Below are 13,856 nucleotides of genomic sequence, written 5' to 3'. Positions count from 1 at the left end.
TGTGCTTTAAATTTGTTTTTCTATATCTATGACAACTTTGTATCAAGTAAACAATCTGAAACCAGATTGAATGAATTTAAACTAATTGCTTTGCCAGTAAAGAGGCAGATGAAGAACAAGATGTCTCTGTTATTGGCAACAATTCTGCAGACAAATTGCACCAGCACAGATGTTCCAAAACTTTGCACTGGATCCGAGGTCTTTTTTTTTTTTTTTTTCCCCAGCCAGAAAAAAAATCAAAGGGAAGCTACCTCCGTTCTGATTTAAATGCATCAGCCAGTTCTATATGTGTGTGTCAGAGAGAGGAAGATCAAATGTTTGCCAAGTCATTTGGCCGTGCTTGCTGATGAAGCGTTCGCAAAGGTTTTAGACTGACTTTATGCAATAGATTCTAAATTTTTGATGTAATGTATTCACGTCCATGGACCAAATGTGTCATGAGGCGATCCTACTGGTATCTAATCAAAAATGTTATTGGGAGCGGGAATATTAATAATATCACCAGCAGCTCTTTCTTTATTTATGTCATGTAATGAAGGAACAAATTAACTTCAGCATCCGCAACCCCCAAAATTTCCAAAGTCTGATTATCTCTCATTCGCAGAGGAAATGGAGCATGTGGTTGTAACTGGCAGCAAGTTGAGCTTTGACATCCAACAGACAGTCTGGGAAACTGTTGTACTATTCTGACAGGAGCTTCTTTATTAGGACAATGTCTAAATTATAAGCCAACTCTGCATTTAGATCACTTTAGCTTTTTCACTGTTGTTGTTTTTTTATGGCCCAGAACTCATGGCTCTCAGCATCTACCAGCTGCTGCTTTCAATGAATAGCTCTTAACTAAGCATAAAACATCTTCCAGCATCCACAACATGTACAATCAAAGAAATAAATGTGATAATAACAGAAAATATTTAAAAATCTAGTCAAATTTTGTTTTGGTGCCTTTTGATAATTAATGCAGAAATAACCAGATCCAATATTTAAATCAAATCATCAATACACCATTGTAAGCTGCTCTGTTACAAGTGAAAGTCCTCCATTAACAACAATATGATCAGTATTTTGAACGGTATATTGTTGTGTGACGTCAGTATGATGTCTCAGTTGTCTCAGAGCTATGTTGAATCATTAATGGGGTGATAAATAAGAGTAATAAGGAAAAAAATCAACATTCTGATACTCTAGCCTGTTGTCAGTATTAATTCTCAAACGTTTTTTTCTTTTTTTGTGAGCTGTCATTTCATTTGTAAATTTGCAGAATAGAAACTATACAGGGTGGGTGGAGGCCGAGGGGAATATCACAAACTGGCGGAGCTGTCAACAGCTCATGCACATCTGAAATGTAACCCTGACTACACAATGTTTTTTGTGAGACCAAAAAGATTTGGAATCCACTGATATAATCTTTAAGTGTTTGTTTTTTTCTATCCAATGTAAAATAAAAAAGTTGTTCGAGTCGTAGATTGAGTGGAAGAAAGGGAATTGAATTTCCCTTTAAAGTATTTTAGTTGGAAAAAAAATCAAATACTCAAGTGAAAGACGAGTACCTCTAAATGGTACAGTCCAGTTGAGTAAACACACTTATTTCTTGTCTGAGGCGGATGGGATGTGGGGTGAGGAGTTTTGTTTAGCAGTGTACCTGCATGGGAGAAAAACTGTTCATCTTTGTGGCAGTCCAGGGTTGAATGTACCTTTATCTTCTTCCTGAGTGCAGGGGGTCAAACAAGTGATGGGTTGGATGTGACTGGTACCTGATGATGCTGTGAGATTGGTGCAGGCAGCAGGATGTGCCGGTTGTGGTGATGTGTTGCAGCTGGGTCCCTGTGATCCTCTCAGCATTCCTTATTACACTGTGTGGTGTTTGCCTTTGTGCAACCGGTGAATCATACTGACGTGGTCTTTCTGCACACTTTGGATGGCACACTGATGGAAGTTCATCAGAAGTTTCTTTGCTATGTTGGGTTTCTGCAATTTCCTAAGGGAAAATAGGTGGTGTTGAGCTTTTCAAATCACTGGGGGCAGATTTGCAGCTCCAGGACTTCAGTCTAAAGAACATAGAACAGGGGCAACTTTCTCCACTGCCTTGCCATTTATAAAAACAGTGGTTAAGCTGTCCCCATTTGCCACTGTAGAAATCTTTTGAGACTGTCCTTAAAAAGAACCCCAGGGGCTGGTTGCTAATGTGGGAAATAATGACCCATGAATATGTTCAAATACTGTGCAACCTCAGGCGGTTGTGTGAGAAACAGAATCTGATTTGTGAAAATGGTAAGAAAGGTTCAAGTTTATCCTCCATTGAATGAAGATATAGTGTTAAAAAGAGTTAAAAAGAAAAAAAAAAGGCACAATCTGAGTCTTTCATGGAGTTCAACTTTTGCTTTTGGCTCAGTTTTGTTTTGCAGTCAGTTATGTTTCTCCAGTGCAACACCCCATGTTTTTTTTAAAGGTCCCGCATTACATCTTTAAACTACTGTAAAACAAACTTTCAGTTACACAGTAACAGATTTCTAGGCTTTCGTTCTCAAGTAGGAACTTCACACATGTGAAACTTGATAATATCCATTTAATCTATGATATTGTTTTCTCTTTTTTCTGTTTTCAAACACACTGCTTGCAATTTTAACATGGCGGTTTCCATTAAGATTTCTCCTGTTGTTTGGTCCTTGCAGGAGGCCGATCAACTGAAGAGGGAATGCTGCAAGGCTATGTGGATTAGGTGGAGACAGTACCCAGCTCACACCTTCAGCCTCTCACCTTCTGCACAGTAAGCAGATCCAGCAGCTCTTTGGAACCAGCAGGCCAGCAATTACTGCCTGTGAGTAATATTCAGGTGAATTATGAGACATTCCTGCTGATCAGCACACAGTACACTGAATGTAGACTTCAGTGGTAAAATCGTCTCTGCGTTCCTATCACTAAAGTGCTCTGGATTTGTAGACTTTATTATAAAACCAGCCAAAAATGAGCTTAGAAAAGAGCATTATGGGAAAAAAAAGCATTACATTTTTATATGCAGTGATGTGTGGATGCAGTATAGAGACAAAAGAAAGCTATCATAGTGCTGCATTCAGAATTTATTTTCAATTCATTCAAATATTTTTTTTCTGCTGGAACTTTTGAATATAGATATGTAAATAGTATCTGCTGATAGTTCTAAATCCTGATGAATTCTGCCATCATATTCTATAACTGGCTGTCAGAGTAGAATGTGTGCCGTGGCAATGCCCCTTCATTTATGATTCACCTTTCATTTGACTGAGAATGTGAAGCTAAATTGTGTGCTGAACATAGCATAAATTACCTTCATTTTCTCTGGGATTTGTGTACTGCCACCATTCTTCATTTGTGCGCCTGCCTTCCTCAATCAACATGAGAAAAGGTTATTTGTTGCTGCTCAGACATAAAATCCTTTTGATCAACACTTTTTCCGAAGAATTTTCTTCTTTATTTTGTTTTCATTATCATTCATTCCAACCGATTTTCCCCCGTCAGAGGCCACATATTTGCTTGCTGAAGTATGTCTTGATAATGAATGAAACATTGGATTTGTGAAATCCCTCAAACCAACCACAGCTATCCATAACGACCTTGTTTTAGGATCGGGGAAACACCGTGGATTTACAGTAAGAAACATAAACACGTTATGTCACATACAAAATGGAAATGGTTGTTACGCTAAACAATCGTTGTGGCAGAAAGAATGCTCACGATTTTTGCTGTTGCGTTCACTATCAAATTCCTCCCATTTGTTAAAATCCATCACTACTAGAAACTTGTTTATCAAGTCTTCTTTTACGAGCAAAATCGTCATCAAAGCTGTGGCTGAGGATCTGCTTCAAATCTGCAGAGCACCACCTTCAGCCTCAGAAAGGCCGGTTTAAAATGCAGCATACACCGTGTTATAAATGAAACACTGGAAGACATATCTTAACTACTGGGGGGTGGACTGCTAATTTGCATGACTGATGAAATGAAAAGCTAGTCTGCCATGACAAGAAGTTCACACAAGCAAGTGGGAAAGCTACATGGAGTATTATCTCTTTGAATTCCTGCACTCACACCATCGGGGTGTTACCTTCCATTGGCTCATTGCTCAAGAGGACCGTGCAGACGTGTCGACTCCCCACCTCTTTGTCTCGGTCAGTGAGATTTGGGCAGCCGGTGCTGCCTTACTCAAGCAAATGAGTCTTGCACTCAGCAGCCCCGAATTATTTTATTGCCATTTGGTCCAGAGAGTATAAGCATAGCAGAGCTAGTTTTTGCCGATGGCAAATGCACATCAGGTTTCAGAAGAGACTGCAGAACTGGTGGGTGGAGATTTGGGCAGGGACACATTTTCATATTCACTGAATAAACAATCTCAATGGTTCCTGAAGACACAGGTTATACACCCCGTGCCACATTAATTGAATGTTTTTTTTCAATCTAATTTTTTTCCATGGCAGATTCTTCCAATTGTGCAAATTCAGAAACAAAGATTAATTGTTCTAGGGATTTATAACTTGAATGAAAATTTAATGAACAATGTTTCTGAATTGCTGGTCAGTTTTTTTCCATCTCTGTGTATTTGCTATTATCATGTAGTTGTTTAGAATCGTAACTACTAGAGGAGTGCATTGGCCTGGAAATACAGTTGCTTTTTAATGCGCATTAGACATATAGCACTTTCTGAAGACAGTTTAATTCTGATTAATAATTAATTTTTTTGTTTTTTTAAACCAACTGGTATACAAGCTGTCTGTGTTGACTTAAACTATTGCAGATATATATATATATATATATGCAAAATCTGCCTAAGGTTTAATGCAGTAACAGATAGCCGTCGTGAGAACCATTAAATCATGTTGGTGAAATGAATGAGTGCATTTGGTCAGATTATTACTCATGTCTGATTATGTGAAGATGCTATATGTTGATCACAATTCACATGACTGGCTAAACTGCTTACCTCTACAAATTGATTATAACCCTTGCAAAGAAACTGTAACACTATCATATAATCATACTTACATCTGCATATAAGCATGCAAATTCTGGGGTCAAGGAACTAGACTTTGGTACCAGAAGCTCAATTATTTCCATTTTGTGGTAGTGACCATTCATTTCACTGAGCTTTGGTTGAATTTATGCAGTTATTTTGGCCAAAAAATAAAAAAATCTTGAAACCATCACCTGATAACCATGTTTTTAAAAAAACAAACAAACAAAGAAAAACCCCACTAATCATCCTAACATCTGGTGGCGAACCTGGATTGCCTGAAACATTGGCTGTCGTCCTGAAAGGCAAAGTCGATAAGAGATAGTCGATGGATTTCCAGATGGTCATCAATCTCAAATTATTAAGGAAAACAAGATAATAGATTAGATGGAAAAGAGATTCAACTCGCTGTGAAATGCAGGCAAGTCACCTTGTGATTCTGTACACATGTCTGTCTCTTTTAATATCACACTCACCATTAATCTCACTTTTCATCATTACCCTACTTTCACCAGGTTTATCACAGCTCATGCTGATGAGTTTACTGCATATCAGGTCTGCTTTGACATACTTCTTTCATTTGATTCTTTTTTGCTGTAGATTGAAAGGATATTTACTGAAATATTTTTTTTCTCCAATAGGCTTATTCCATCTTAGGTCTGACCCTGTCACATCAAGTGGAAGTAAGGACTAAGGAGAAAAATATATTAGATCTATTGGCTTCGTGTACCTCAGTCATATGTCCAGTGGACTGTAACTATCTCCCTGCAGACAACCAGATATCTCAAGCTTTAAGGGAGGAGCACTGAAGGAAGTACAATCGCTTCAGCTCCTCTGTGCCAATTTCTCCAAAATGGCCAATTTCCTGTCTAGGGTGTGTGTTTTCACATTTTTATCATCCCCCTGCCGTAGTTATCTAGTTGCACTTAGGGCCATCAGTCATTGACGCTGCATTTAGAGGAAGCCAGTGCGCAGTAAAACTGACGGACGGCCTTCCGCATGACTGAAGATGTATGAGGCGTGCAGGCAAGCTAGTGAGGCTTGTTTTTTTTCTTATTGTATTTTCAGCATTGCCATAAAGTGACAACAGGGAAAATGGTGTTGCTTACCATGCCCAAGACTGAATTAAGTAGTATTGATGCAGTGACTCAAGCTTTGAGTTGACTTCCTTATGTTTTTCCCTGGTCTTTTGTGAGGTACAGTTTTAGTTTGCAGACACTTTGAAAAATACAGTTTAAAATGGATGTATTGCCAATATTTGAAGCGCAGTACAGACATTTTAAGTAGAAAGTCATGTGCATATGATGAACAGGTATCATCACATGTTCAATTTTGATAATCTACTTTCGATGAGTATGCCAGTCATGATGAGGAAAATAAGACACCAAATGAAGCGGTTAATTTGTTAATCTCTAATAAAATGTGCCCAGTCTGGTCTGTACTTATGCCAAATACACTTTCCAACACAGCTTACATTTAGATTAAGCCTTTGCACAAAGGGATAGCATACTGCCATCTTTTCCTTCATGGCATGTTCATCTCTGTGTGTCTGCCTTTTAAGGCAGTATTGATAAATGGAATTGTTGCCAGACAACACCACCCTGGGAATTTATTTTTAAGTAGACTAACCCAACTGGAGGAAGGCACTGAGGTCCATTATGCAAGTAGGCAGAGACGGTCGTTTGATTATAACAAATACTTTATTTATACAAGTTCCCAGTTTAAAAATAACTAATGTTAAAAATATTACTCACAAAGGGGGGAAATAAAGGGGACCAAGCAGTGCTGAGACCTACTGTGAAAGACTGTATTCAAAGGGTCAGGGGAATCCCAGAGACACCACAGGTGATGGAAAATAAAGAGAAATTTATCAAATCAAGTGCAAACACGAAACAAAAAGGGGATACCGTGACAGCACCTGAATGGGGGAGACCTGAGAGCAACCAGTTAGGAACAGTAATAATAATAATAACTAATCACAAGAGAATTAACACAAAAGGGACAAAATCAAATGGGTGGTCCACTCTAGCATGCACACAGATGTGGCTGCATAAATTAAAAGAGGGACAGTGTTGCCGAGCCACCGCTTCGCCCAACAGGGAAGAGCAGGAATAATCGGGTGAGGCGATCAAAGGCCGAGGTTAGGCAGAGAGTGCCCGGCACAAGCCAGACTATTCCCACAAACGTGGTTCCAGACAAAACTCACTTTCAGTGAGGCACAGCGCTTAGTCCAAATGTTTTTAAATAGGACGAAGACGACCAGACACAGAGGCAAAGCAGCAGATTAGCCGACGCTGCACTGCTGCAGTCAGTCACCCTACAAAAAAAACAAAAAAAAAAAACAAAAAAACAAAAACAAAACACAAATGACTGGAGGAGGAAGCTAAACCCACACGGCGTGGAGGGGAGGTACCGAAGCTATCGACGCCGGCAGCCTACATGCCACCGCATACGGAAGCGGACATGGAGGACACACAGGTGTGACACAAGAGGCCGACAGGTGCTTTACACCCGCATTTATGTGGCAGTTTCCCACCATGATTGGTTGAGGCAGCAGCACAGCTGACCGTCACCGTGACAACTGCATACATGTTGCCACATCTGCAATGATGACACCCAACAAAAACATATGGATTCACTACTCTTGCACTGATATGGAACTTTTTTTAATTTTATATATAAATTTTTTAAATCTTACCTAAAACCAGTTTTGCAAACGATGGCCTCTTTTCCAGTAAAAAAAACAAAAAAAACCTGCACAAGCCCAAATAAGCAGATGAGTCAGCAGTTAAAACAGAGTGCTTGCTGACCATAACATGCCGTTGTGTCGGCTGATTGACAGGAAACTTGGCCTCAAGAGAGCGGTCACTAGAAACGATTAATGTTAAAAATTCCATCACAAAGCTAGTTAAACACTGTGTTTAACTAGCTTGAATGTGAAGAAATGTTGGTTTGTCCCAGTCAGCTGTATCTTTAATCTGGAGAATGTACAAACTAAACGGGAAGGTTGTAAAAGGGAAACGAGCATGGAAAAATGTCAGTTTCAGGACAGAAAAGTTCAAGCAATTTGCTTTGCTTCTTTTTATTTAACAAAATAAATTAAAAGAAAGTGTAACGGGTGTGTGAGAACCCAATTGCAGTAACTCAAACCACAGGATTGTCTAGTAAAGAGTCTTTAATCTCTTCTTGAACAGCAAACAATCAATATGTATGCAGTCCAAAAACAGGCTTAATCACAGAGTCGCTTAAGATGTCAAACCTCTTGTACAAGTCCAGGAAGTTGATGCAATCCAGCAGAGTAGCAGCAGAACACCACATCAGCAGGCAAACACCAGTAAGGGAAAAGACTGAAATCATGGTCAGAGACAGAAGGCAGAATAGTTTACCGGGAGAACGAGGGGGCAGGTTAGTCAAAGGGGGGCAGGGTCGGCAGCGGGAGATCAGTCCAAAGGAAAATGCTGGAGAGTCATGCATGGAGGCTAAGAACAATCTGGTAGTGAGTTTGTAAACCTTAAGGTTTACAGGCTTGATTACCGATGAGTGGCCAGCAGGGAAAGTGGAGCAGAGGCTGGGAGAGTGGGGGGGGGGGACTACTGGCAGAGCAGCAGAGGAATGGATTGTGACAACGAGTGCATGTTTGTGACCACACTGTAATAAAAACCAGAGGGGGGGAAAAATAATTCACAAACAGGCCAAACATAAACCATCATGAACACCCTAATCGAAGACAACAAGGTTACAGTGGAATAAAGAGAAGAAGTCCTGGACCGTGGACTTGTTTGGGGCATGTCCTCTGAAACATATTTAAGACAACAGGGAAGATGAAGAAGAAAACAAGCAAATCATTGATGTTTAATGTCAGGCCGAGACCAGGGGAGATAGCAGTCATTGCCTTTATAGTAAATGTAAAGGTGGATGTTTACGTTTTGGACACTTTTCTCATTTCATCAATCAAAAGGGGGTTTGGTGACGCTGAGGTCATTTTTAGGATGATAATGCATCTTTCCAATATGCGAAGAGTGTTCAGACTTTTCTTCCAGAAAGACATAACAACTGAATGACATGCCCAGTAAAGGGCCTTGATCTCCATCCAAATGAAACTTACGGCAGGAAAAACAAAAGAAAAAGGTCCGTGACATTCTTCATCCTGCTCACCGATCTGTCAACTGCTATACATAGCTGAAACCTGACTGATAAAGAATGTTGTTTTTCATTAGGATAAACTATATATATGCTATTTATGTAACTACAAACACCTTAGAAGCTAATAAAATCACACAGCTCAAATTCTTCTCAACACTTGATTTTAAATCACGGCAAACATGTACGTAAAAGCAGACACAATGTTAATTACCTTTGATATAATATCAGAGGAGTAAGGTCAACAACTCTCAGTATCAGTCTTATCTGCCATGTCAAAAGTTGCTTGGATTTTGTATTCCGCTGCAAAGGATAACAATGTACAGCATCAGAAATGGATTCATCATTTGCATGAAAACAATGAAGGGACACCTCTCAGCGAGCTTTAATAAGAAATGTTCCTGTTCAATCTTGCACTCCACCATGCATACAAAGCCCCCACGACTTGACCTTTGAATTATGAATATTCTTCACTGCATATTAAAAACCGCATCCATGTCTACAAGGCGGAGGAAGACTGTAAAGTAAAACATCCTGAGATGCACTGAAATGCCATTTAAATTGATGTCTGCGAGTCGCTGTCCATCAGTTTTTATGTTTATGACTGAAAATTGTCCTTGACTCGCTCTACATGATAAAACCTGTGACGAGATCGTTGCTGGGCCGCTCACGGGAAGACGTCCACAATCGTGCTCTCGACAGTATGTTGGCAAAATTCAGCCATGTGTTGTTTTTCATCGCAGTGATTGCATTTCAAACATCTCGCCCTGTCAAATTCCAAATGCAAGATTTATCTGTACACTCATTAGACACTGTGGCTCTCACTGTTTTTAAATTCATGATTTTTTTCCCTCTCAAAGAACAGTTGCATGAAGCAGTTGGTTTATATCAGCTCTGTAATTTCTTTGTCATGCCTTTGAGCAGGGTGTAATTATTATTTTTTTGTCTAATTAGAGACTATATCGTATCATTCTGATTACACCAAAAGACACATGTTTGTGCCAAATGTTTAAAATCAAATAAAGAGGAATTTCTGCTTGTATGAAGAATCCAAACTCTATTTAAGCTGTCAGAACAACACACATTACAAAAGATACCAGTTTTTCTAACAAACACCACTTTTGAGAGCAGTTTCTTTTTGAGGAATAGAAAAAAGAAACAGAGACAGAAGAACTCTGCTCGCATTTATTGTAGTAATCTAAACTGAAGTGTACTTTGGCTGATAGTAAAGATTAAAGCTGTTTCTGTCTGAGGGATTAACATGTGGAATTAATTAACTGCACAACACAAACTGAACCCTCGCTGGGATCCTTTTAGATTGAAACTGACAATCCACAAATGAGCTGCCACCACTCCTTTTATGTTTTTACTGTTTTGTAGTTTATTTAGCAGTTGTGGTCCTGATTATACCTGTATATATTTGTTTCTCTGTGTTCTTGGGCTGCCCCACAACTAAACGTTTCTTGTTCAACTGGCAGTCGCAGCATCCGGCAAAAAGTCATCAATTTGTTGCATTTTCATAATAGACTATTAAGGATTCCCCACACAATGTTAGCTGCGTGCAACATTTCCATTCTGTCCCAAATGTATTATGATTTCATTGTGTGTTTGAGCTTGTATTTCAAATTGACCTTTAAGTATTTCCTGCTGAGTTTTATGTAATGGAAAGGGACTGGCAGTGTATTTTAGCTCTGGCTGAAAATGCTATACTGTGAGACACTTGACACTTTTCCCTATACAAAAGAAAAAACATGAAAAAGGAATACAAATTTCATGTCCCTACATGGAAAATTGAAGTAACACTTTTGAACAGCTTCATTCGCTCAATCAAAATAAGAATAAGCCATTTTCTTTTCTTCATTGTATCATCAGATAAAAAAATAAATACTCTAATTTGAGAATTGCTAATCTGGCCCACAGTATGTAGGAGCTAAAACCTTATAAATAAGCTCTGAATTTTAAGGTTTCTTCATCATGTTGATGAATCCAACCATCCATCCATTTTCTATACCTGCTTAATCCAATTCAGGGTCATATGGGGGCTGCAGCCTATCCGTCATTGGGCGAGAGGCAGGGTACACCCTGGACAAGTCACCAGTCCATCGTAGATGATTCATCTTAAATTTCAAATGAATAAATAATTCAATAAATAAACAACACGTCTGACCTTCCAATTTTAAATGAGCCATTTTTTATTTACATTTACAGTGTTTCTAAATATTTGAACCTTTTTGTCCAGCTGACACTGGTGACAACAGTAGCCATTCAAACTTAGAATCCTGCTGGTTTTTCCATGCCGAAGGACTGAAACCTGCACTGAAATGCACTGAAACCTGATGTGCAGTCGCCATCATGTGCTTTCGCCATCATCAATGAGGGATTTCATGACCCAGTATTTATCTTGTTAAACAGCTCCCCATAATGGAAATAATTACATGTTTTTATCAATTCTGAGACGATAATAATAGAGCCCAAAGCAGCAGTTTACTAGGTTTTCGTGATGGAATATCAACTGTTGATATAACCTGAGTGTTATAGTGTTGCCACAGAAAATTATTGTTTTGTCTTTACATTCATTCCAAAGTAATCTGCTATATCTACTGCTGTATTGAGCTGACTTGATAGATGAGGGAGGCATGGCTGTTTGTCAGAAGTACAGTTCTCCTTTTGTCTGGGTTACAACAAATGTAAACACAAGATAATGTAAGCATGTAACCAAAGGCAATGTGTATCTCGCCTTGAACAGACCCAGAAAAATATAAAAAATGTTACCCCTGTAAAAAAAAAAAAAGAAAGAAAAATCTTTTCATTCATGACTTCGCCTCAGGCATTGCATATGCCAGGGTCACCATTTTTCATTCCTGTCCCAGTCCTCCAGCAGCTAAACTTCAGCATCATGTACTCTTTCAGAGAATGCATACTACCTGCTACCAGGGGTTTCCACTATCCTAATCTTTAAAAGCAGCAGCAAGAGACAACATGTTGGAAAGCAGTATTGGTCTTAAAATTCAGATGCAGCATGTACTGTTAAAAAGCCAGAGGTTCACAGTTTTTATGTAATTCGACATATTTAACTGTAGCATAAACAGCTGGCTATGAGGGGACGTGGGATTTTTTAAAAATGTCATCTTGAAATAGCATCAGTGAAATTCAGCAAAGTCGTTAAACCAACTCGAAGAACATGCCACATATTTAACAAGTATGATTTTACTTAACTTAATAGTGCAAATAGGAACTTTCTTGCCTTTTCACACACTTCTAAGACATATGTTAGAGCTCTGCTCAAAGACACTTGCTAGACTGTATCTCATCAACAAATGTGTGACAAAAAAAGACTGTAGTAGGCAGAAGGCTCGATCCTCTCAGTGCTGTGGTGGAGCAACGGATGAGTAGGAATTATGTTCTGTTCTGGAGAACAATAAACATCCTCTCCACAGCAGGACAGAGGAGCAGCTGCAGTGAGAGGCTCATCTCACTGCACTGCAGGACTGAGAGGTTCAGGAGGTCCTCTGTCCCCACAGCCATAAGGCTTTTTAACAGTGACTGCTGACTTTGATGTAGCTAATTGACTAATTTTGGATGAATTAAGTATTTTTGTACTCTACCCTTATGTTGCACATTCCATATTGAATCGTCTAATAAGGGAGTGATAAACACTCCAAAGATTTTTTATTTATTCCAACCCAAATGTCACCCAGCTATTCAGAGCTCATCTTAAATTCAGAGGTTCTTGGTTCAAATACCTTTGGTAGCGAAAGAGAAGAAAGGGGAGTAAATTTAGGGAGAGGTCACTTTGTCTAAGGTTTAAGCTTTTGGTGAGTCTTTTGTTCTCACAGAACTGAATTTCAGTAAGTTTATTCGCCTTTCAGCTCGGCCTACTTTTGACAAAGAAGAAAAAATTATTTAAAGCCGCAGATTGAAGTTCAAAAGGGGCCTTGTTTTGCTTCCCCCCCCCCCCCCCCCCCCCCTTCTTTAAATCAGGCAAACTAGATCTCTTTCAGCAAAATGTGTTTGTGGAAGATTTCCCTTAATCCTTTCTGCTAAGTGCAAAACAGGAATCCAAGGTCAGCTTTCTAAAGGATACAGGAGCTATGCATCTGTCAAGTCAGGGATGTAGCTTTGCGGTAGGTAAGTTTACTGCGACTAATATACCTCACAGAGACCACATATGACTACATATTTAAGACCCACAAAATGAAAATATGCTCCAAGGCACCACCCATGCACTGATTTAAAATGTGTGTTTTGCTATGCATGCACAGTGGTTTCAAAAGTGAGTTACATTTTTCCAGTGAAACTGTCATTGTGTGTTAAAGACATGTAAGAATTCTGTCAGTGTATCCTGCTGAATTCTTCCAAGTCTGAAATATAGCACAGAGGAATATTCAGCCAAGCAGGCTTCGATGCTGTTAAAAAGGAATGCTGACTAAGATTTCTGCATTGCACAGGTGCCTTTAATACTGAAGCCTGCCTGTAATGTGCTTGTAGGAAAATATTTATTTACTGTAGCTTTTGCCATAGGCTGTTGCCATGGAAACAAGTGGAGTAATAATTCAAACAGGAATGTTTGCATTTCGACTTTGAAGACACAAAGCAGCTCATCTGTAATAAAAGCATAGATGGAATCTGAGGTATCATCTGACGGAAAGTCGGCACGCTCATTGACACTGAGCTGGAAAACATGTTTAGATATATACTTTCCAACACTTTGAATTATTTGTGTATTTGTTACATA

The 13,856-nt window shown here is 39.1% G+C and overlaps 1 protein-coding gene across 1 annotated transcript in view; it reads left to right on the top strand.

The window, feature by feature from the left end:
• lingo1a (leucine rich repeat and Ig domain containing 1a) overlaps window positions 1-13,856 on the top strand; it is a 135,425-nt gene that overhangs the window by 59,827 nt on the left and 61,742 nt on the right. The window contains exon 2 of the mRNA XM_072386282.1: window positions 2,673-2,818. The gene's annotated coding sequence lies outside the window, so the exon portion shown is untranslated. The remainder of the gene's footprint in view (window positions 1-2,672; window positions 2,819-13,856) is intronic.

This window comes from Leuresthes tenuis, unplaced genomic scaffold (genome assembly GCF_036924035.1).
Source record: "Leuresthes tenuis unplaced genomic scaffold, fLeuTen1.0.hap1 SCAF_5, whole genome shotgun sequence".
Taxonomy (NCBI): domain Eukaryota; kingdom Metazoa; phylum Chordata; class Actinopteri; order Atheriniformes; family Atherinopsidae; genus Leuresthes; species Leuresthes tenuis.
Note: the sequence above shows the minus strand (reverse complement) of the source record. Positions and strands in the feature narration are given on the sequence as shown.